A 25,189-nucleotide genomic window follows, 5' to 3' on the forward strand; every position below is an offset into this window, starting at 1 on the left:
GTAAATGCATCTAAATAAGCAAGTAAAATGTATTCATGTATCCCTTTAAAATTTAAATACGTGGGTATGTCATATACGCACATTTATCCAGGTAAAGTCTGACTTATCCAGCTATCTAGTGCCTTTGCTGTTACTTAGATATCCAAATTAGAACTTATCCAGATAAACAGTGGTTTCTTTAGATTTTTCTGGCTATCTTACATACCTGGATAAGTCAGAAAATTGATGATAAGATGGACAAGTAGCACTTTTCAGACTTCATTTCATTTATTAAAATGTATTAATCGCTTAACACTGGCAGCCTAAGCGATGCAGAATGAAAACATTCATAAAAAAACATAATATATAACAACAGATGGTATACACCCCAGAGTTCTGAAGGAACTAAAAAATGAAATTTCAGACCTATTAGTAAAAATTTGTAACTTATCATTAAAATCAGCCATTGTACCTGAAGACTGGAGGATAGCAAATGTAACCCCAATATTTAAAAAGGGCTCCAGGGGCGATCCGGGAAACTACAGACCGGTTAGCCTGACTTCAGTGCCAGGAAAAATAGTGGAAAGTGTTCTAAACATCAAAATCACAGAACATATAGAAAGACATGGTTTAATGGAACAAAGTCAGCATGGCTTTACCCAGGGCAAGTCTTGCCTCACAAATCTGCTTCACTTTTTTGAAGGAGTTAATAAACATGTGGATAAAGGTGAACCGGTAGATATAGTATACTTGGATTTTCAGAAGGCGTTTGACAAAGTTCCTCATGAGAGGTTCCTAGGAAAAGTAAAAAGTCATGGGATAGGTGGCGATATCCTTTCGTGGATTGCAAACTGGCTAAAAGACAGGAAACAGAGAGTAGGATTAAATGGACAATTTTCTCAGTGGAAGGAAGTGGACAGTGGAGTGCCTCAGGGATCTGTATTGGGACCCTTACTTTTCAATTTATTTATAAATGATCTGGAAAGAAATACGACGAGTGAGATAATCAAATTTGCAGATGACACAAAATTGTTCAGAGTAGTTAAATCACAAGCAGATTGTGATAAATTGCAGGAAGACCTTGTGAGGCTGGAAAATTGGGCATCCAAATGGCAGATGAAATTTAATGTGGATAAGTGCAAGGTGATGCATATAAGGAAAAATAACCCATGCTATAATTACACAATGTTGGGTTCCATATTAGGTGCTACAACCCAAGAAAGAGATCTAGGTGTCATAGTGGATAACACATTGAAATCATCGGTTCAGTGTGCAGCGGCAGTCAAAAAAGCAAACAGAATGTTGGGAATTATTAGAAAGGGAATGGTGTTACAGTTACAGAGAAGGGCAACCAAAGGGGAACCAAAATGATAAAGGGGATGGAACAGCTTCCCTATGAGGAAAGGCTGAAGAGATTAGAGCTATTCAGCTTGGAGAAGAGATGGCTGAGGGGGAGATATGATAGAGGTCTTTAAGATCATGAGAGGTCTAGAACGAGTAGATGTGACTCGGTTATTTTCACTTTCGAATAATAGAAAGACTAGGGGGCATTCCATGAAGTTAGCAAGTAGCACATTTAAGACTAATTGGAGAAAATTCTTTTTCACTCAACGCACAATAAAGCTCTGGAATTTGTTGCCAGAGGATGTGGTTAGTGCAGTTAGTGTAGCTGGGTTCAAAAAAGGTTTGGATAAGTTCTTGGAGGAGAAGTCCATTAATGGCTATTAATCAATTTTACTTAGGGAATAGCCACTGCTATTAATTGCATCAGTAGCATGGGATCTTCTCAGTGTTTGGGTAATTGCCAGGTTCTTGTGGCCTGGTTTTGGCATCTGTTGGAAACAGGATGCTGGGCTTGATGGACCTTTGGTCTGACCCAGCATGGCAATTTCTTATGTTCTTATGTTCTTATGTGAATAAGACGGAAACTGTCATAATGCCTCTGTATTGCTCCATGGTGAGACCGCACCTTGAATACTGTGTACAATTTTGGTTGCCACATCTCAAAAAAGATATAATTGCGATGGAGAAGGTACAGAGAAGGGCTACCAAAATGATAAGGGGAATGGAACAACTCCTCTATCAGGAAAGACTAAAGAGATTAGGGCTGTTCAGCTTGGAGAAGAGACGGCTGAGGGGGGATATGATAGAGGTCTTTAAGATCATGAGAGGTCTTGAACGAGTAGATGTGACTCGGTTATTTACACTTTCGAATAATAGAAGGACTAGGGGGCATTCCATGAAGTTAGCAAGTAACACATTTAAGACTAATCGGAGAAAATTCTTTTTCACTCAACGCACAATAAAGCTCTGGAATTTGTTACCAGAGAAGGTAGTTAGTGCAGTTAGTGTAGCTGGGTTCAAAAAAGGATTGGATAAGTTCTTGGAGGAGAAGTCCATTAATGGCTATTGATCTATTATACTTAGGGAGTAGCCACTGCTATTAATTGCATCAGTAGCATGGGTTCTTCTTAGTGTTTGGGTAATTGCCAGGTTCTTGTGGCCTGGTTTTTGGCCTCTGTTGGAAACAGGATGCTGGGCTTGATGGACCCTTGGTCTGACCCAGCATGGCAATTTCTTATGTTCTTATGTTCTTATGACTTTTCAGCTTGGAGAAGAGACGACTGAGGGGGGATATGATAGAGGTGTTTAAAATCATGAGAGGTCTAGAACGGGTAGATGTAAATCGGTTATTTATTCTTTCGGATAGTAGAAAGAATAGGGGGCACTCCATGAAGTTAGAATGGGGCACATTTAAAACTAATAGGAAAAAGTTCTTTTTTACTCAACGCACAATTAAACTCTGGAATTTGTTGCCAGAGGATGTGGTTAGTGCAGTTAGTATAGCTGTGTTTAAAAAAGGATTGGATAAGTTCTTGGAGGAGAAGTCCATTACCTGCTATTAAGTTCACTTAGAGAATAGCCACTGCCATTAGTAATGGTAACATGGAATAGATCTAGTTTTTGGGTACTTGCCAGGTTCTTATGGCTTGGATTGGCCACTGTTGGAAACAGGATGCTGGGCTTGATGGACCCTTGGTCTGACCCAGTATGGCATTTTCTTATGTTCTTAAAACAAAACTAATCATAATCATTAAAAGCAGAGTACCATTGCAATTCACATGTAACCAAATATGCACTTCTCCAGCTAAGTGCCACTATGTTTCCGAATTAGTCCGAACTTGAGTGACTCACTGTTTCTACATATGTGAACATGTGTGCACACATATATACTCGTATTTTATAACCTGCACATATCATTTGCACTCAGGTTATAAAATACAGTAGTAAATTTGCATGTGCCCACATACACACGCATGTGGGTGAACACAAGCAGTTTTGAAAGTTATCCTCATTATGTATAATAGCAAAAACGTAAGCCAACTATTTATTCAAGGTTGTGAAACATGATATGTGTCAGTGATGATGATATTGCTAACAATAAAAGCATGGCTGTCTCCAGGTTGTCTAGATTATATATCGGTGAGTCACAAACCTGTCCTCAGGAGCCTGCAGCCACTTGAATTTTTGAGAGATCCACAGTGACTGTATATGAGAAAACTTTATTTAGACGAACAGTTCCAATTTATGCAGATTGCTCTCATGCATTTTCACTGTAGACATCCTGAAAACGCAACAGGCTGCTGAGTCCATCCAGAGAACAGGTTTGGGAGCCACTGTCCTATGCCGAAGTGCAAAACGCAAAATAATGTTATTTTGATTTCATACAGCGTCCAGGGTGAGCTGGCTGCAGTTCTCCTTTCAAAGCATTTTATAAAGCAGCTGTTTCAGAGCGCAGGCAGCACACGATGAAGGTCTTCACGCAGCCTCATTATTGTCAGTCAGAAACATGAAAAAGGCATCAAGCCGACGCATTTATCAAACTGACAACTTGCTGCTGAAAAATGAACACTTGAAGGAGAAGTTTCATATATCTAACTTGGCAGCATCATAATGTATCCCCTTTAGTATTCCTATAATAGATTATGATTTAATCTGCTACAATCTACAAATAAAGCAGAATGAAATGTCTTCATAAAAATAGTGATTGCCTTTGTCATTCACAGCAACTGATGTTTCTTTTCTTCTGACTTATCTGAAACCCCAAATTAGCACAATAAAGGACTATTCTAAGGGTACTTTGATCAACATTCACGTGCACCCCTGTCGTTAAGTTACTTTCTGACTTTCATCTTCAGTATTCACTCTCGGCCAAATTTTCAGGAGCTGGCGTAAGTTCTGAAATAAAGAAAAAAAACCCAAGGTAGGCCGTGATAAGGGATCAGGGAGGAGAGGGGAAGAGGGAGGGAGGGTAGGTAGGGGGTAGGAAAGTTCTCTCTCAGTCCGCTCCTTAATTGGAGCAGAGTGGGAGGGAACTGGGGGAGGCCCAATCTCATCGCCGTGCGTAAATTGGCCAAATCTACCCTCCCTCCCCCACGCGGTGCCGGTCTGGATGTTATAAAATTGTGCGTCCATGTGCGCGTATGTTTTTAAAATCCACCCCTTAATGCAGATGACGTTCAGTTTATTTTCCGGTTAACTCAGATGCAAACACCATTTTGGGCTTAATTTCACTTTATGTTACTACAGTTAAAAGTTGTCTTTTCTGTAGCAAATTGTCTATAAATATTTCTAAAACAGACATTATCAGACTAAGTTGCTGCCCTGCCTTGGATTTTCCTATGTCACCTTCATTTGATGGTATTTGTATCCATTCAGTAATAAAGTGAACTGTCCTTTAAGCTTCCTATCAAAATGGTGGTCCAAAAATCCTTTACAAACTATGTATTCTATATGAAACCTTATCTCAGAGCGCAGAACAATTTTCCAAGCCTTTAGTTCCAGTTGACTTGGACTATTGTAATGCTGTTTACTTAGGTCTACGACATTATTGTAATTGAAGCCCTTCGGGCAGTATTTTGTACCAATGTACTATATAACGCACCGGCATGACATGGTCATAACATGAGATCCCAGACAAAACTTAGGCTACAGAATTTTGGTCTGGGATCCCACGCTATGACCATGTCATGCCGGTGCGTTATATAGTACATTGGTTGCCAATTGCATGGAGGATCCATTTTAAAATACCGATGGGAAATAACATCATTTTTCGACTGAATAGACTGCTCTTTCTGATATCTCTCCCTTATTTTGTTATATATGGGGTTTAAGAAAATGTAGCTTTTATTGTATGTGGGAATTCTTTAATAATTTCTTCAGCATGCCAATACAATTGTTTTAACCTAAAATGCTGACCCTCGAGGCTTTGACTAATTTGGCTCCTTCGGCAATCAGTTTACTGTTTAAAATGTATCACGCATCCAGAGCCCTGCGCTGAGCTGATAAATGTCTTCTTCAAATCACCAATTCGAAGCTCAGAAAATTCTGCCAGTCTCATGAAAGAATGTTTTTCACCATAGCACCTGCATTACTGAGCAAACTACCGGAATTAATTAGGAGACAGAGCTGCGCTAAAAGTTTTCGGGGAAGGCTGAAAGCTTTATAATTCACGGATGCTTGCAAGATGATGTGATGATGGCAGTTTCCCTCTGATGCTAAAATGTAGCAGCTAACTGAGTGACAATTGTTAGAATATAGGAAAAACAGATTTGCCTTGAAAAGGTTTCTGTCTTAAGTTGCGAAGATGTAATGAATGCAAAGCACTGCTTTTTCTTTTAGTAACTTTTTTTGTTTTACATTGCTGTTTTGCAATCTGTTTTATGTCCTATAATGTTTCATACTTGATTTTATCGGATTTTGGATGCAAAGAGATTTGTCAGCTGTTATGAATTTTTTATATAATAGAATATAACTTTTTTTTTTTTTTTACATAAAATAAATAAATAGCTCATGGTGATCTGAAAGGACATGACTAAATTATATATGCACAATTAATGGAGCCTGATCTGTTGTTCTTTCAGAAAAGACTTTGTTCTATTTAAAGCAAAACTAATTTATTTGTTTGTTAATTATTATTTTGATAGGCTGCTCCAGACAGGAAAGCTAATTAATTTATATGGAACTGACTTGCTCTACTCTTCCAAACACTGTGAATACCTATCATGTGTTACAATAGATGCCATGACATTTAATTAGTTTACTTTTTGGCAATGTCATGCTATTTCCTGTTTGTGGCCATAGTAACATTGTGTAAATAGAAGCAAACATGGTTTTTTTTTCAGGGGTATTCTTGCTGGTACCGAGTACTGGTACCTTTTTCCTCTTCAGCTTTTTTTTTCAGGGGTGTGCTTGCTGGTACCCCTCTACCTGCTTAATGTTCTCTGTGGTCCCTCAAAAAAAACAAACAAACAAACAAACATGCATCCTGCAGGTAAAAACCAGCACCTTTTGTTCTAAAAAGAAATCACTGGAAACAGCTCAAAGAGAATTCGTTCCCCTTCTTATTTTAAACCATTGCCACCCTGCTAGCGCAAATAAAATCCATAATCCTTCAAACAATACAGCAAACTAATGTACAGCTAGTCCCAGAGACCCATCTGAAATCCAATAACTTATGACTACATTTTTCCCTTGGCTGAGTAGGCCAGTGCCATTTTGAAATATGTGTACTAACAGGACAATGAATGACTGGCTCGTTCTTGTCCCATTCTGACACATGGATGGTAAAAGATGTGGGTGTGAGGAGGTGGGGAATAGATAAATTGGGCAGGTGGGGACCAGGCTTGACACCACAACACTTTTTTTCATTTTTATTCTTTTTCTTTTCTTATTTTAAATGTTTTGGGTTTGTTAATTTCTTTTTGAATAAATGAATCAAAATAAACCATAAACAAAACAAAAAAGCCTTGGAATGAAAACATAACAAAATTAAACATTTTTCAGCGCAGACTCCTAATAATCATGTGTAGCCAATACTGCTGGAAGATGGATCAGTAGCAGGACAGTGTGAAGCATACGCAAGGTCCCCAGCTTGATCCCTGTCATCTGGATCAGCTAGGGCTGGGGCTACTGTCAAGGCAGTGTTTGCAACCCATCATGGAGAAGGGCATCGTGGCCATTGCTTATGGATGACGCCAGTATGTCCGATTCAGGGCCTAGGATTCTAGGGTTCCAGAAAGACCCCCGGTGCATACCGTCTGACCCAGGAGTGTTGCAGTAATGACCAGTCTAGGTATGTTGGTAGGGAGACTGTGAAAGAGGGGAAAAATCCAGGATACTTGCTAATGAAGGCTCATGGCATCCTAGCTCTGGTTCTGATTGAGCTCAAAGTAAAAAAAAATAAAATAAAATAAAGAACAGAAGAAAACTTCTGGATAAAAAAAAAAGGTAGCAGAAATTACTGAAGAGAGGAAAAGGAGAAAGAGAAGGTGAAGGTGAAAGAAGTGGTTATTTCATTTCATTTATTCAACTTATAAACTGTTTTTATAAATTATGATATCCAGAGTGAAAGCAGTGCACATTATTAACAAAAACCGTAGCATAATATTAAAGGATAAATAAGTCTGACATAGACTTCTACCAACACATAAATATCAAACTAAAAACACCATATAATAAAACAAAACATCCCCACACATAAGACCTATCAAGGGCTTTCCAACTTATTCCTCCTCCCTACTCCTCCAACTTCTACCTCATCTTAAAAACTATCCCAGTTTAAACAATACCATCATCATTGGAGCCTCTATTCTACCGCTCCAATTAATGATTCCTACCCTTCACATCCTGCTGCCTTTTATTAACAAACTAATCCACTTGAAAATCTGCAGATCCTAGCCAAAATCTCACCATTGCCTTATTCAGATTTCTCTTCAACTGGGCTATTTAACAAGGCTTTAGAAAGTGAAGGCTAATCCAGACCCTATAGACACTAGCATGTACATCCATGTTATGGTTCTGGCTGCTGTGCGGCCTCCTCTCCACCAGGGGACCACAGAGAACTCCTCTCTGAACTGTACTCTCCAGTACATCCCTGGTCTCATGCCTCAGTCAGTCCTACAGCCTCTGCTCCTCAAGGGGACCTCCATGAGCTCATGCCCCCATCTGGCCAAGCTCCTCTTTTTCTACCTGCCCCATACCCAGTCTCCAGCATTACTTAACCCAATCTGTCCCTTACCTTAATGCTTTGGCATCGAGTTCTATTTGGCTCCCTGCTCTAGCCACTTCTGCCTTATCTTGTGATAGACATGAATAAGGCCCTTTATTTTCTCATGTGGTAAAGCTGTCCATCCCTCTTGGCAAAAAGCTTCCAGATCCTTGTTTTCCTTATTTTGCTTCATGGCCTTTGGGCCTTCTGATCTCAGCTTTGCCTTGTCCTGCCTTGTGGCCATTGGGCCTTCTGACCACAGCCTTGCCTTGTCCTACGCTGTGGCCTTTTGGCCTTCTGTTCCCAGACTAGCTGTGATTTGTAGCCTTAGGGCTTCTGCCCTCTCCTTGCTTTGCAGCCTATCTAGGCCATCCCTGACCTCTGGTCTTACCTGGCATAGCCCTGTGGCCTTTCTTGGCCTCTTCTTGTTTCTAGGCCTCTCCTGTCTTGCCCCTCGGGGCCTCCCTTGTCTCTGCTGCCTTCAGGCTTACTGTTCCATGTCTTTGTCTTGTCCTGTCTCTGTCAGTCCCAGTTTCAGTCTGTTCCTAAGTTACCTGCACACAAGCTCCAGTCTGTTCCTGAGCTCCAGTTCACTCTTACCTACATACAGCTTCAGTCTGTCCCTAAGTTCCAGTTCACTCTTACCTGCACTCTGTTCCCGAGTTCCAGCATTACCTGCCTTGCTCCAGTCTCTCCAGACTATGTAAGTCTAGTTCTAGCCTCATCATGTCATCCTGCACCACTCTGGAAGTGGTGTCCACCAGGCTCCCCCAGCACCAGACCCACAACAATCCACAGAGGTAAATGAAAGAACATCAAATGCAAATTAGGTTCAGCAGGTACATGGGGAACAACACGTTCTGCTATCCTCCTCATACTGTTTAGCATGTATTCTCTTAAGGCCTAAAATGTAACCCCTACCTTGCACCGTGTTAGTTTTCTAGTATGCACGCTATTTAAAGAGTTCAGTTAACAGCAAGCTGTGCAGTCATTTGAAACAAAAGTATAAAATAGGACCAATGAGCCCACTTTTGTTTCGTTTCAAAAGGACCAAAAAATGTAAAAAACATTTCATATATATTTTTCATTTTCTGCAAATAGTGCACATTATTAGTGCACACTGTCAAAAAAAGTCTCCCAAAAATATAAAAAATTTAAAAAATAAAAAACCAAACAAATAAAAAAAAAAAACTGAAAGCAAAAAAAATGTTGCCTTTCTCATCCCTACCTGCAAGCATTGTGAGTGGAAAATGAAGGTGATATACTGTGAATTCCTTCCATAAGCCCTTTAGCTGTAACACATCTTCCCACACATCTCTTTGGTAAGGAAATATACATCAATTCACACTTTTGACCTTTCTTTATAAATCCACATTTATTGACAGAATGAAAACATCTCTTTGAAAACAAAGTTTAACACATGACAAGTGGTTTTCAGACATTGCACACTTCAGAATGTATAAGGCACAGTGGGTTTTACTGTTGCTAATAAAGTGGCTTTTTCCAGAAATTCCTATAAAAGGCAGGGATCGTGTTGGTCGCTGCTGTCTGGTTTATTAGTCCAAAAACCACTGAGTCTGCATAACATTCATTACAACAGACCTATTTATAGGAGGATTTGTACTTGCGCTTAAATATTCCATATGATTGTTTTACAAATGAAAACACATTTTATTGATGTATTATATAGATGGGATCTCGCTTAGCTTTTTCAGCTTACAAGACATCTCAGTCTCATTAACACAAAAAAAAAGGCAATTTTTAAAAGCTGCCTGCCTTTGACAATATTCATTTCATATCTGTAAGACAAGATAATATTGATTAACTGTCTGTTGATGTTAAGAATGCTTTGTATTTTTCTGCTACATAAAAGCATTGATTTGGGTTGTGTTCTATTCATCCTTCCGGTGCTACTTTCTTGTTTAGATTTTTCATGTTGTGTATATTGAACGCTGCGTTATAAAAGTGCGTCCCCCCTTGCTGTTCTTTGGTGTCTCCTGCACAAAGTCTGGTATTTGTATTTATTTTTTTTTATTTTGTAAGCAACTTCCCTTGAGGAAGCTGAAACCTGGTGTGGACAAGAGAAGAGAACAAAATATAAAAATAGAAGTTTATTATTTTAACCTCTGATAGGGGGGGGCGGGAGGAGTACCACGCACCTGAAAATGCCCCCGGGGCATAGGTAGGCTGGCAGAGGAGGGGACTGTCCAAGCCCCAGTGGTGCAGCAGGCTGATGGACCTTGATCTTTTTTCTTTTTTTAAGTTGTTTTTCCGGCCTGGATTGTAGAAGGTCCTGTGGCTGGGATGGAAGAGGGAGCTGACGCCTGTGGGGAGGCCTTTTCTCTACCCCCCCCAATGCTTAAAGGAGACCTTTGGAGAGGGTTGGGGGGGCGAGGGGTATCCCGGAGCAAGCACTGATTCGGTCACCGCAGATGAAAGAGGTGGCCTGCTGTTGCTGTGGCGGCATGGGGCCGCGGCGAAGAAGGCAGGGGACATGGCAGGGAGCCGTGGGGGATGCTCCCCGCCATGGAGATTAGGCTTCGGCCCAGGCCCGCGGGCTCGGCAGCGACGATGACCCCCAGGCGACCCCCTTCGGTGGGCCGGGTCGCGGCATGAGCACCGCAGGGGCGGCACGAATCAAACAAAATAAAGGAAATGAAAGAAAATAAAGTACATTAAAAATAAATTCAATAGATACCCGGGGGTGGAGGGGGTGGGGGGGTGTGCAGGAAGCAGCTCTGAGACCTGTGCGTCCCACTGTGGCGATACGGATCCCTGCAGCACCAGGGCGTACCCGCGGCACACAGAGGACGAGGACGTAGCAAGGGGACATGGGTGAAGCCTGCTCCTTGTATGGGCGAAGGTGAAAACCCAGAGTCCAGCAGCAACGCTACTCCCCAGGAAACCATTTAAAGGATTGGGGGGAGAGGGTGTCCATCACCTGTGCCAGTGTCGCTCTGCCAGGACTCCGGGTTTTACCCTGCTGGGTCACTGACTGTCTCTTGCAGCAAACCCCCCCCCCCCAACACAAGGGCTACTGCCAGGGAGATGCTCAATCTAAGAGCACCAGAGGTATCAATTGACCGGTCCCCGAGATTTTGTTTTTGGGAGACTGCAGCTATTTTAAAGAATGATGGAAATTAAATGGAAGTGGCCGGCCCTGTGCCGTGGTGTGGAGCAGGTGTAGAGGTGCAGGAACATCAAGTAAAACAACTTAACACCGGCACTACTTGGTAGGGCTGGGCATTCGTTTGCAAAGAAATAGGAAATCAAGATGATATTTTCTATTTCATTGCATTTTGAATACAAAAAAATAATGATAGGAAATAATGCAAAGCTTTGTGTTTTTTTTCCTATCATTTTTTTTTTTTTTGGAGAATTAAAAAAGCAACATAAAAAACATAGAGCCCATCTCATTCCTTCCCATTTATTAAAATATTGAGTATTCCCCCCCTACCAACAGGCCTTCTCGCCCAACCTATCCCACCCTCCTGACCGCTCCCCGGACTCACCAAAAATCCCTGGTGGTTTAGCAGGGGGCCTGTGAGCAACCTCCCGCTCCTGGGCCAGCGGCTGCCATTAGTCAAAATGGCGCCAGGCACCTTTTGCCCTACCATGTGACAGGAGCTGCCCAATGGCGCCGAAGGCAGACCACTGTGGCTTGAGTGAACAACTGCAGCAAACATGCTGTGGTCCCACATCCCGAAGGATGCCCCACAGAAAATGTGTGTCCGTCTATAAAACTAATTGCCTTAGCTGGCATCAGGTATGGCACTCCTTAACAGCCCCCAATCATTGCCCTAAGGGGAGGAAAGGAGTGATAAAGCATTCTTATTAAATACCGTCCAAAGACAGAAAGGAATCACCCATTTATAATGGGTGACCTTTAGCTAATCATTGTACTCTACCACTCTTGGTACAGGGACTGCACTGCCCAAACAAAAGCAGAAATGAAATAAAGAAAAAAAAGGGGAGGGTCTGAATATGCAAAACTAAATTCTAAGTGGGGGGAGGGGGTTGGAGCAGAGGACATCATGAATGGCCCATTTTTTAGAAAAGTCTTTTGTGGTGGTGTTAGTGACTGCCCAGTGGTGTTCCATTCGAATCCTTGATCTTCGGGGCTTTTCCTGCCAGTTGCCTGTGTATGAGAAGGTGCGGTGAAGAGGCGAGCCAGAGCTTCATTAACAAGGTTTTTCTAAGAAGCTTAGAAAAGGAGTCAGCCTTGTGCAGCTCCAAAAAATGTGCTGTACAGACTCCCTACAAGAGCAAAAAGGGCACAGGGGTGGCAAGCCAATGATAGCTTCAAGCATGCTCCCCGTGCACATTGCCTCATGCACAATTTGCCATGAAAGGTCTCCATAGCGCTTCAGTGTTAATACACTATAAAAACTTTCCCATCTTTGTCCTGCCCCATATCCCAATAGGGAGCGCCAGACTGTATCTGGGAAAAAGAGCAAAGTGAAATAATGGACACTATGGAGCAACAAATTCTAAATTTTCTTTCATGGGAGCACCTCAAAGGCTACCATGGAGAACTCATGTAGCCTGCTTAGGCTTTGGGATGGGGTGGGGGGTGGATGGCGGGGGGGGGGGGGGGGGGGGAGTCTGATGATGGGGCCTATATTTATTTATTTATTGTTTTTATATGCAGGTTTGGTGAAGGGGGAGTGGAAGGTGGGGAGGGACCTCCAGCCTGAGAAGCCCCTCCCAGCAGGGTGGACAGTATCATGGATGCACAGTTGGAAATTGTGCAAACGGCCCCGGCTAGGGATGTTATGTCTGTTAGCCTAGTTCACAGTGCCACTTGGGTGGGCTACACCCATGAATTGTGGTCGCCCTTTATAAGGTGGCTGACCTTGGTGTTTCCGGCTGAGACAAATCGACCACATACCACAGGGGGACTCCAACATCTCCACACGCAGAGCGGGATGGTAGAGGAGGGGCTCTTCTCAGTAGTCTCCAGTGAGGTCAGCCGGTCTCCTTGAGGTGGATCTTGGAACAAGTGAATATAACTGCTGTGTCATAGCTATAGCTTTTGATAAATTCCCTATGGCAGTTCATTCATCCCATGTAATACCCAAACTTACAAACCTCTGAGGATCATTTTCTTGTCAGCCCCTAATCTGCTGACATTCTTGTGCTCTGAAATATGTTATGTCAATGTCAACTCAATAATTTAGTGTGTAGGGGTTGGGGGGTGGAGGGTAACTGAGAGGTAAAGTGTGGGTATAAAGTTGTATAAAACCTTATTGGGAATATGCCTGTCTTTGAATATTCCCCGGCACTCTTGATGGACATACCTTTTAACCCATGCTTCAAATGGTTTTGTGTCCCTAGTGCTGGTTTGCGGGGCATTAATCCCTCCCATGTTGGACGGGTTCTCAATTTCTGCTAAACGGTCATCTGCTCATGGGTCATAACTTACATTTTTTAAAAGGCTGATTTAAGTAGACCAGCAATGGTGGGAGGGGATAGTGGAATTAGCAGACCTAGATTTATGTACAGGCCTATTAGTTCTGTGCTTAGGGAAGCAAAATTTTAGGGATGACAAAGTTCCTGCCTTCTGCCAACTTACAGACTTCCTATTCTGCTGTGTCTTCTTCCCCTCCCCCAGATCTCAGATAAGATTTTATTCCCACCCCTTTCCTCTGGCCCAGACCAATTATCTTTTTACTCCTGCTGTCCTCTGAAGGCCTCAGGGCTTCAGCTCCATTGTCATTAGAAGGTAATAATAGCAGGGACTGAGTCATCCCATGGTCCCTATCTCCCAAATGGAATCCTTGAAGGGGGTGGAGCCACTGTGGTGCCTTTGAGTACAGGCCAAGGGCTGACTCAGTCCCTGTGCTCATTGCTTGCTAATAACAGAGGATATGGAGTCCTGAGGAGCTAAGATAGCAAGTAAGAAAGAAAGGATTGCAGGTCTAGTCCAGACAGAGGTAGCAATTGAATTGGAGGTCTGTGAGGAGTGGGGAAGCAGGGGACTTGGAAGTCCATAACTAAAAAGTGAATCAAATGTCTGGGGGTGGGGTGGGGGTGAGAGAGAATCAGAAGTCCATGGATGATGGGTAGGTTGGAAAGTTCAGAGGTCTAGGGATGAGTAGGGCAAATGGGAGTTCTCTAGTGGGGTAGCAGATCTTCAGGAAAGGGAAGTCCTTAGATGGGGGGTAAGTAGGGACAGTGTGGCACTATCGGTGTCTAGGGGCAGCAAGAGAAGAAATCTGCATAATAACTACATTCTAAGGTCACAGAAACCTACAATAAACTGAAGCAGGATCATTGATCCATGGACACGACACAAAAGTAAATGAGTGGTCTGATATATATTCTATTCATTTTTTTGGTCTTTAGGTAGTGCAAAGATATTTATAGTATCTTGCATTGCCAGCCTTGTGCCTTCCTCATTAGTATAGTTCCTAGTAGAATAACAAACGCATCATAAACATTTGCATGTCAAATAAGCTAGTGATATTTTTTTGTTTAATATTTAAAACACAAGGTAAAAGGGTAAGTTTGGATAAATCAAAAGCTTTTTTTTTCATTACTGCAAATCGCATAATAATGGTCTATTTCATATGCTGGCAAATATCTTGACAGTTCCATCCCTGCCAGTTTTACTCTTTAGAAAGAGTAAATGCTTTTTCCTTCTGTGTGCTTGGATTTTGGAAAAAGGAACATATAAGGCAAATTAAAAGTTCATTTGCTTTTGGTGAAATATTTCAGCGCTATAGTAAAACCTGTATAAATTAACTTTGAAGGGAAAGACTTCATAATCTTCTATTCCCAATTTTAAAAATGTTATTTATTGTAAGATTACTTTATTACCTCAAATATTACATTTTAGTACTTGTGAATATTTACTTAGGAGGCAATTTTCAAGCGAGAGAGAGAGATTTCTTTCCAGCCTCCTCAATTACTAGGGGAGCTCCTTTCTTTTCTTGCTTTCTGGTTGGCTCTGGCCTTTAGCATCTTATGTCTGTTCACTGCAACAAATGGTCTAACCTTGTAATGCTTGGTTCCCCCCATCATATAGTGAACATGATGCTAACACAAAATGAAGCTTAAATAGTTACTCTGCAGAATCAGAAGGTAAATTGGATGTAGCAATGCCAGTGGAGCAGAAATAGAAGGTCGAGCTTCCTGCAGGCATTATGCAGTGGTTCTGGGATCATAAATTACTATAAGCTTTAAAGCTAATCACCGTATCTAAAAGAAGTAAGCAAACATTGTACATTTTTTATAAGTGCTATACCATTTATATTGCAGAAGCAGCTACTGCTACAGCAAGGTGCAGGGAGTGAGATGCTGGAAGTCCAATTTAGGATTTGAGGTAGGTGATTAAAATCAAGAACGTCCGGGGTAGCATTTTCAGACTTGCCCCCACTTGCATGCACAGGACCCCAGAGGCAGGCTGAGCTCCAGAGCCTCAATGTATGGATGAGATGATAGTGCAGGGGGGGGAGGGCTTAAGATTTCTTAGCAAATGAGGATATTTTGGGAAAGGGGGGGTGGTGGAGCCTACGCCAACAAGATGGGTTTCACGTAAACCAGAATGGAGCCCGGTTGTGGGTGCTAACAATTAAAAAAAGAGAGAGAACAACTAGGGCAAAGCTGACAATCGCCGATGAGCGCATGGTTCAGAGGGAGGTATCTTCTAGGAGTGTGAATGGCAAAATATTTTATTTAATTTTGGTTTTTATTTAATTTTGTTCTTTTTAGTTTTGTTTAGAATAAGTTTTGTTTTAAAATCCATGGGTCATTTTTAGCATGTAGTAAACCCTAAACTTCAGTGAAATACACAGCACAGTGACTATTTTATCATGTCATTAAAAAGGTGACATGAGGATCTACTAAAATGAAAATGATATTTTTATCATGAGAGAAAAATAAGAGATGGCATCTAGAACAAATGCATTTGAAATCAATTTGAAACCTTGTTGGAAATTGATTCTTTGATAACTGAAAGCAATTAATTGTCTAGTTTAAACTGGTTTCAAACCAGTTTCAAACTCCTTTGGCAACGATTGTTAAATGAAATTCACATCATGACAAGTTCTTTTGCTGTCACTGCTTCCTCTTTATCAATACCCAGCAATTCTAGCGCATCCAACCTTTCAAGAAATAACATTCCAAGCCCTTAAGGTTGAGGAGTAAACCATCACCGGGGGTCTGTCAGATCGTTTCAAAGTATAAGAAGCATAAAGACGAGCTGTATGACATTCTATGGAAGAGCCATCTTTGAACGCAAGATAAATGGAGTCAGTCCCTGGAATTGCAAGGGCCAGGTGAGCCATTAGTCTCAGAAACATAAACCTACACCTCTGAGATAAAAGGAGCATGTCTGAAGAAATACAGTTCTGCTTTTTCTTAACCCAGCTTTTCATGGCTTACATCTTTCATTCCAGGTAGGATGTCGCACATTGTTCATAATCAAAAGTAACAGAGACACAGAGCATCTAATTAAAGAAATCTGTTACATCAAGCTTAAAAATTTTCAACTTTAAATTACTGGGAAAGGACTACATTTAAAGGACTGGTGAAACTGATTACTGCTAATGGTATAAATTTGCTCGTAGTTTGCTGCACACAAGCTAAAATAGAATGTTTAGGGCAAACGTGTTGCTCATTACTTTGTCTAATTGTGAATCTTATATTTGTATTTAATGTATGTCAGTCAATTCTATGCTAAGTGTATTCCTCGCAATTGTGTATGTTGGCTTGTACATCATCTAGTATTTAGGAAATTTATAAATCCATAATAAAGATATAAAGGCTTTCATTTAGAGCAATGAAAAAAACCAGATAAGGTGACATTGTTTCATTTCCCTGTTATCTTGGCAGTAAAACATTCAATGGGCCAATATTCAAAGGCATTTGTCCAGTAACTTTTGAGTAATATAAATAAATACTGATGTTTGAATATTACTGGCACTTATCTGGCTAAAATTTAGCTGGATAGCATAGGGGCAGTTTAGAGGCATTCTAGGGTAGAGTTAGCTGAATTGTTTATTCAACTAACTCCGTTATTCAGAGTTAGCCAAATGAGTTATTTGACTAACTCTAAATGTGGCCATGAGCAGGTATAAAGTTCTCTGGAAATGTGCTCCCAGGCCTCTTTATGTCCCTATATTTAAAGGATATAGCTGTATAAATGCCAACAGAACTGGAAAAGAAATGAAGTTTGAGCCAGCGGTGGCCACTCTTTCCTGTGCTACATCCTGTTAAGCACCAAACACATTTAAGGTGCTTCTCTATGGACACAAGGATACCACACCAAACTTTGTAGAAAGAAATATCAATTTTTTTATTGCATATCAGTAAGCAATACAGGTATCCCTAGGAGGTACAGAATAGCAGCAATTCTCTGGCAAGATGCTCATGAGAAGCATTACTCTCTGTCTCTCTTTGTACATCAGTAAATTCTTCTTTTATAGATAAAACAGGCAATCCCAAGTAAGTCCCTAAATTGCATGAACCTATGGGAGCACCATGTACACAGTTTCTCATGTCAAAAAGAAGATAAATTAGACCTATGTTACCCTGATCCCTTTCACAAATTGGGGCCTACTTGCCTGGTGTTCACATCAAGCTTCTGTTAGTTCTTTGCCCTGTCATTTTTTCACCCTCAGGCAGATCTTCATGGATTAGGCTGTTTTTACAGGTGACACTGTGAAATTCTAGCCTGAGATTCTGACCCTTTTCTTCTGCTTATTGTGATCCTATGACCACCCATCACAAGTTTTAGACAGCTCCAGCTGCTGTCCAGATCTCCTGTCATTTGTCCAAATCAGGCTCAATAGGGCATTTAGGGTTCACATGGCCAGAACTGCAAGCAGGCCAAGGCAGCAGAGGATTCTGGGTCAATCACAGTCTCCATGTTGGTCTCAGACTCATGCACACATATCAGTCCCCACACTGCCTCTGCCTTTGATGCTCTTGTTCACACGCAATAGCTACCAGCATCTCCTTCATGAATGTGAGATGCTGGGACTGGAGGGTGAGATGCCACGTCACCCACTGATCACAAAGAAGCAAGCATGTATCTATTGTTTAGTGTGAGAAGTTTTAGCCTGTCTTGCACCTTCTGCTACAAGTCCAGAAACTACACCACCTCTGCTTCCATTCCCTCTTGCTCATGGAAGCCCTCTAACGTTTCCTCCAAAATATTTACTATAGCAATGACCCTGCCCAGAGTGGCGCTTCTGGAACTCAGATCCTCCATGACATCCTTGAAGGGCTTCAAGCTTTCTACCGGCTGCCTCATCACTACCTAATCACGATGCCTCGGGGGGGCTATCCACATCTATCTCTGTTACCAGAAAGGGTGTCTTCTGCTCTACTGTTTATTTATTTTAAATTATTTATATTTCACTCACATCAATAAAAGCTCTGGGCAGATAAATAGCATTTCACATACATAAATGATATCACATGAGGGACCAGCAATACAGAATCAATCATGTCATAATAGCATCACTTCCCATGTGTAAATGATGCAAAAATAGAAGAAACACAATACAAAATCAACAAAAGAAATAATACAAGATTAAAAAATAATTTAGCAGACACTGTGACACATGGTGGAAATGCGAGGTTAGGCATCACACTTCCAACTCTGAAAAGGCTTGCTTAAAAAGAAATGTCCTCAAGGGCTTTTTAAAAGTTCACATTAGTGCATAAAACATCAGGAGGTGAATCCCACAACCGTGGCCTGCTCTCTGGTAGACACCAGGTGTGCTGCTCTGACTGATGGAATTTCTAGAAGGAATTTATTGGCTGATCTTAAGGCTTTAGATGGTTTGTATATGTGTAAAATATGCAAAAATATTGAGTATTATGTAAACTATGGGTCAGTTTTATTGCATAAGGCCCCGGGATGATAACTTTCAGAGGGGGCGCACGGGCACACATTGGTGTGTGTGCATGAGTGCATGCCCGGGTGCATGAAAATGTAATAACATGCGCATGCACACGCATGTATATTATAAATCAGCCTGGGCTCGTGCATGTGTATGTGCCCTTTTTTATTGCAATACACATCTGGGGATGAGTCACATAAGTGAGGAAATGTTATAACCGGCACATGACCAGTTACACCAGTTCATCCACCAGTCATCCCAGTGTAGAGCTAGGTCCTCCAAACCTCTCCCCCCCCCCCCCCAGTTTAATAGCCTGCACTCCCTCCAGACCCTTCAAAAATGGCTGGTTTTTTTTTTTAAGTTACACGTCCTCCATTGCAGAAGTAGAGTTACACAGCACTGGACCTCGGCGTGCACCTGGCGTGCAAGTATTTGCGTGCACACCCTGGAAGGCCCATGCCTTACCCCTTTTTTTTTTTTTTTTTTAAATCATAGTAAGATATTCACACCATGAGAGATGCACGCGCATGTAGGCAGCTTTAAAAATCCGCTTGATGCACACGTCTCCTACATGCACGTACATCTCCTGCTTTTAGCATACATCGAGCTTTTAAAATGTACCTCTTAATGTACAACCGTCTTTCTAACTATTAAGAAACATTTTTAGTGCAATTGATAATAACAAATACAATACTTTCTGGTGTTTACATGATATAAAATGCATCCATTGTACAGGATTTCAAAATTACTAAATGATACTGTAAATCACACTCTAAATGTAAGATATTGGAAATGACCTCCCATTCTCCATCCCAGAATGACCCAGCATTAACACAATAAAACACCATGAGGCATAAAGTCCCAATAGCATCTTAACAATGGAAGTGTGTCGCTAAAGTGGCCTTTACCAAGCTGAAAGTGTGAGATCAGCATAAGGGTAGATTTTCAAAGAGTTACGTGCGCCGGGCCAATTTTCAAAAGCCCGGTCACGTGATTAAATCCCCAGGACGTGCGTAAGTCCCGGGGCCATGGGGAGGGGGCGGGGATAGAGACCCCCAGCACAGCGGCCATTTGCCGCTATGCCGAGGGATCACGTGCCGGCAGGCTGCTGGCACACGCAACCTGCGCCTGCCCCTAGGCAGGCACAAAAGGTAAAATAAAGATTTTGGGGGGCTAGGTTAGGGCTAGGGGGTGGGTAGGTTAGGAGAAGGGGAAGGAGGTTAGTGTAGGGGGTTGGGACGTCCCCTCCCAGTCCACTCCAAAATTGGAGCGGATTGGGAGGGAAGGCTGTGAGCATCGGCGCACGCAACATGCACAAGTGTGTGCACCCCCTTGTGCACACTGATCCCCGATTTTATAACATGCCCGTACCTGCGTGCGCATGTTATAAAATCGGGCATCCATGTGTGTGTGCAGGGTAGTGTGTGCACATGGACGCATGCGCATTCTTTTAAAATCTACCCCTAAGAGTGTGTAGTGCTCCCTGATATTCCTCAGTGGCCAGTGATACTCAAGAAGGGTATTTTCACAAAACTCAAGAACACGTTTTAGCTTGTGTCCTTTCTTCCAGTCTTCTGTCCTGACTCTCAAGGGAGGAGCACTCATACCCCTAGGATTTGGAAGCAGCTTGGGACAGGAGGACCAGAGGCTAGAGCTGGTGAAATGGAAGTTAGTCCCATAATTGATTTAAGTGTCTTAAGAAAAGATTTACTGGTTGTAGTCAAAAGGAAGGACTAGTGGATAAGCTATAGAGTTCCTGATTGAGAGGAAGTCAGCAAAGTTTCAACTGTAAATGTTCAGGATACATTTTTCTAGTTTCCTTCATTTCTGTTACAGAAGGAGATCTGCTCTACCCATATCAGGGTTTGCTACAGCAGTTTACAGATTTCTGTGATTGTAATTATTGCACTGTTTTAGAGTTCTGTTTTCTGTATGGATTGCACCAGAACTAAATGTTTTGGGGGAGGTGAATTTTCAAAATGTTACATGAATAAAAATTAGCATATACATACATAAATAGCTTCTACTCACGCATCCTATATTTTATAAAAGTAAAAAATGTGAACATATTTGCACACACATATACACATGTTAAAAAGGGGCAATCTAAATGTGCTTTGGGACAGCCTATGCTTCTATGCATTAGATGCTATTTTAAAAGACACACGCATTCATTGGCCAAATTAGTTGCCTATTTTTACACTTGCTAATTATCTGGAAAAAATGATATTAAACATGTTTATTGTGTAGTACTGACTGGGTGGGAAGTCTGGGTGAACTGGTCCATCAGGCTCAAGAACCAGGAAGGTCTCCATGATCTGGAGAAGGACTGGGTATTTATTTATTTATTTATTTATTTATAGATTCTTTTATACCGAGGTATGTATAAATATACATCACCTCGGTTTACAGTGAAACAATAATTTAGCAACCAGCTTTACATATAACAGTTTGAAGACAGTAAAACATTTAACAGAAAAGTCTTTACAAAAAATGCTAATAAACTGGTGGACTAATTGGTTAACTGGTTAATTTAGTTTTCGAGCACGTTTCCTAACTGGCTGAATTATGTGAATAAGTCCTATTTTACTTTTGTGCGTAAAATATATCCACATACATTTTTGAAAGAGGAAAATTAAGTGCATTCAATGCATTGAAAATCTGTGGTTTCAATGCATCACATGTACTTGCACATAAACATGATTACTTGCATATTTTGCAGGGCAGAGATACACAAATTTTCTAAAACAGGCATATATCATATGTGCAGGTTATAAAATACTTGTGAATGCACATTCCTATATTTTACTTTATTTTTTTTCCAGTTTCCTTTTGTTCTGTCTATGATAGCCTGCTTGCTGGAAGAGAATATAATAGTTGGTAAGAAATACTAAGAAAACACACAAAAAAAGAGCAAGAAAAGATGGACAAGGGCGATCCATCTTGACCAGGACTTTGATAAATGTCAATGATACCCTAGAAGAGTGCATATTACTGGACAGGAAATTGGCGACTAGCTGGAAATATGAAGAGATCTTATGAGTGCAGGTATGTATGTATGACTACTGCTAAGCAAGTTACGGTTGCTAGATTTTGACAAAGGAAGACAAATGAGTTTTGTCACTTTAGCATTATTACAATGAAATTACAATAAGATGTATAGAAAACAGGAAAATTCATTGTTTGATGTGTACATTATTATTCCAGTTGAAAAGCACTCTCAAAAACTCAGTGTACCATAGTACACCTACTTTAGGTTACTGGCTTGGTGACCAGTAGTCATTATCATCAGATATTAGTTTTGTGATCTAAATGCAATTTAGCTATCTAAGGGGGTCATTTTTTATTGCTTATCGTGTGCGATAGCTTGCCGGGGCAGAGTCGGGGAGGAGTCGGGGCGGCGAGGAGGCGGACGCTGCGATGTCTTCGCTGGCGCGATAAGGGCAAGCACCGTTATCGTCGCCAGTAGCATGCCCAGCAGTACCACCTTTCACGGAGGCGCTATTGGGTATGAAAGCTGGCAGCGATAACACTGCGGTGGTGTGATGGCTGCTGGCTTTCGCAGGCCCACCCCCACCCTCCCCGCCCCCTGTTTTTGCTGGATTCACCATTATGCGTTAGAATGGTCAATCCAGGCCTAAGAGCTTGATTCATTAAGACATTTCTCCTCCTAAGTTGGCAGGGATGCACGGGGCTAATGGGAATAGGGACCGGGATACTCAAATCCTAGAAGTGAAGCTCTGAACATTATGAGGAAATAATAGGAGGACAGGTGCATTGTCACTGATCTTGCTGTGGCCACCTTTCGTTTTTCATACAATGGACCCTCTGTACTTGTTTCCAATAGACAAAGAATGGAAGAAAAAGCATTAGTACATGAAAGTTGTTTCGAATTATTTTACTGGATGCATGCACAGCAGAACAAAAGGCAGAACATAAATAAATAAATGTTTAATTCAATATAATTAAACTTCAACGCATAAATCATAAGAACAATAGATACAATACATTTTAAAACCTGACATGGTCATGTTTCAACATATCTACCTTCATTAAGGGTTCATAAATTGTCCAAAAAAAAGTAAAAGAACAAATGACAGAGTGGAAATAAAATTGAGAAGGCACCTATAAGGCATAAGAATATATCTTTATGACAATGATGTAAAAATAACAATAGAAAAAAAACCCCAATAGAAGCATATTAAATAAATTAACAAAACGTATTCTGTGGGGAACACTGAATAAGCACATACCTAGAGGAAGAAGACAGTAGATATAAAAGTGCTGTGGTGAGATGGCTATATCCAAAAGAGACACATGGGCAATAAAAGTAAAAGATAAACAGTAAGATCATGAATAAAATAAAATCCAAATGCTAGAAAATTTTAAAAAATAAAATATTAAATAATATTTAGAAACAGAGATATATGACAGTAGAAAAAGACCATAAGGCCCATCTAGTCTGCCCATCTGCTCAATTAATTTAGCTTTATAATTCCTATCACTCCCTTAGCAATTATTAATTTAAAATTATATATATATATTGGTGAATACAAGAAGGCAGGCTATAAGTAAAACCTGGGAAGGAGATCCAGTATGTAAAATAAATCAGAATAGGAGGTGGACTTCAACTCCCAGAAGGCACAGGGGGTTCTGGAGAGGAAGGAACTTCCCAGGCCGCCCTATCGAGAGGACAAGAGAGCCCAGGGCTGGTGGGAGAAGGGTCCTATTTCTAGGCTTGGGGGGATAGGGCAGTCTTTGGCTGCCCCGCCCCTTTCTAGTTGTTTCTTTATTAACATTTCTTGGTGCCCCCTACTGGGGACGCTGAAGACTGTGATATAGAAAAGAAGAAGCCTAGAAACTAAGGCTGACTTTTGATGTTTTATTTATAGCTTAAAAATAATTTTCTTATTTCCTTTTTTCTTTCTACTTTTTTTTCCTTTCTGTTTTTTCCTTGTTTTCCTTTTATTTTCCTTTAATGGAAGGGAAGAGAGGAGTTCTTCCCTCTCCAGTTTCCAGTAGCGTGACCGACGGCCCGGTTTTGCGGTTAATTTTACAGTATCCGGTTAGAAGGTTTCAAGACGCTGTAAAACCCAGTCAGTAAGGCTTGCGGCCACCAGCAGAACCCAGCCTGATGCAGAGAGACTAAAATTCAAAGAGCGAGGGAGAAACAGTAATAGGCTCCGGTGCCAAAGAGCAGCCCCAGCAAATGGTGCAAGATTCCAGGCCTAGAGTTTCCCATCTGCGCTCCCCAAGTCCGAGTCACAACAAACCCGGTGAGGCTGGCTGATGGAAAATGAGCCCCGTGTTCCCCGCAGGCTGGCCAGTTCCTCTCCCCAAAGTTGCCATCTGAAGTTAAAAAAAAAAAAAAAATCTTTCCAGCACACGGACCCACCGCGTCCCTGTGACCCTATAGCTTATGGGTGAGCCGATAATCAGCCCCAGGTCTCTGTGCACTGCAGCAGCCCTGAGGTAACCCAGGGTGTACAATCTGCTGCTGCTGCTGATGCAGAAGGGGTCCCCAGGGAGCACCAGCGAATAGCACGAGTTCCCTCTTCCCGCCCTGTTAAATTAATTCTCCTTTGCTGATTTTCCCCTCACCATGGCCTGTCTGCACAATGCTGATGCACTCCTGGGATACCTTTTCAAGGGGCACGTGTTGCTGAAGATCTTTGAGATAAAAGGGGAGCTTCCTGAGTCACCAGTACAAGCATTTAAGTGTGTCAGAGCATGTGTGTGTGTGTATGTGTGTGTGAGCATTTGTATGTCAGTGACAGCATGTATGTGTGTCAGACTGTATATAAATGAGAGCATGTGTGTGTGTGTGCCAAAGCATATGAGTGCAAGCATCTGTGTCAGTGAATGCAAATGTGAGCATGTGTGTGTACCAGTGAAATCATATGAATGAGAGCATGTGTGTCAGTGACTGCATGTGTGTGTGTGTGTGTGTGTGTGTCAGTGAGTGTATATGTGAGAGAACACGTGTGTGTACATGGATCAGTGAGAATGTATGTGAGAAGGAGTGTATGTGAGTGAATGAGAGAGTATGTGACAGCATATGTGAGAGAGGGAGCATGTGAAAGAGTGTGTCCGTTAGAATGAGAGAGAATGAACCTGTGTTTATAACAGAGGAAAAAATTTATGCAGCCCCCTTCACCTTCCCTCCCTCCTATTCCTTAATAATCCACAGCAGTTGCAGACTAGAAATTGAAATTCTCAGGTATAGAAAAAGGGAGATATTTTTTAATCCTTAATTGTAATTATTGGGTATTATTTGATGACTCTGTTGTTTTGCAATATTTTA

At 41.5% G+C, this 25,189-nt stretch overlaps 1 long non-coding RNA gene across 2 annotated transcripts in view; it reads left to right on the forward strand.

Moving 5' to 3' along the window:
- Positions 1-16,715, forward strand: part of LOC115079919 — a 67,665-nt gene extending 50,950 nt beyond the window's left edge. For both annotated transcript variants that reach the window (XR_003853443.1, XR_003853442.1), the window contains exons 2-4: positions 15,293-15,356; positions 16,119-16,311; positions 16,432-16,715. This is a non-coding gene — a long non-coding RNA (uncharacterized LOC115079919). The remainder of the gene's footprint in view (positions 1-15,292; positions 15,357-16,118; positions 16,312-16,431) is intronic.
- Positions 16,716-25,189: the final 8,474 nt, after the last annotated feature.

This window comes from Rhinatrema bivittatum, chromosome 18 (genome assembly GCF_901001135.1).
Source record: "Rhinatrema bivittatum chromosome 18, aRhiBiv1.1, whole genome shotgun sequence".
In the NCBI taxonomy this organism is placed as follows: Eukaryota; Metazoa; Chordata; class Amphibia; order Gymnophiona; family Rhinatrematidae; genus Rhinatrema; species Rhinatrema bivittatum.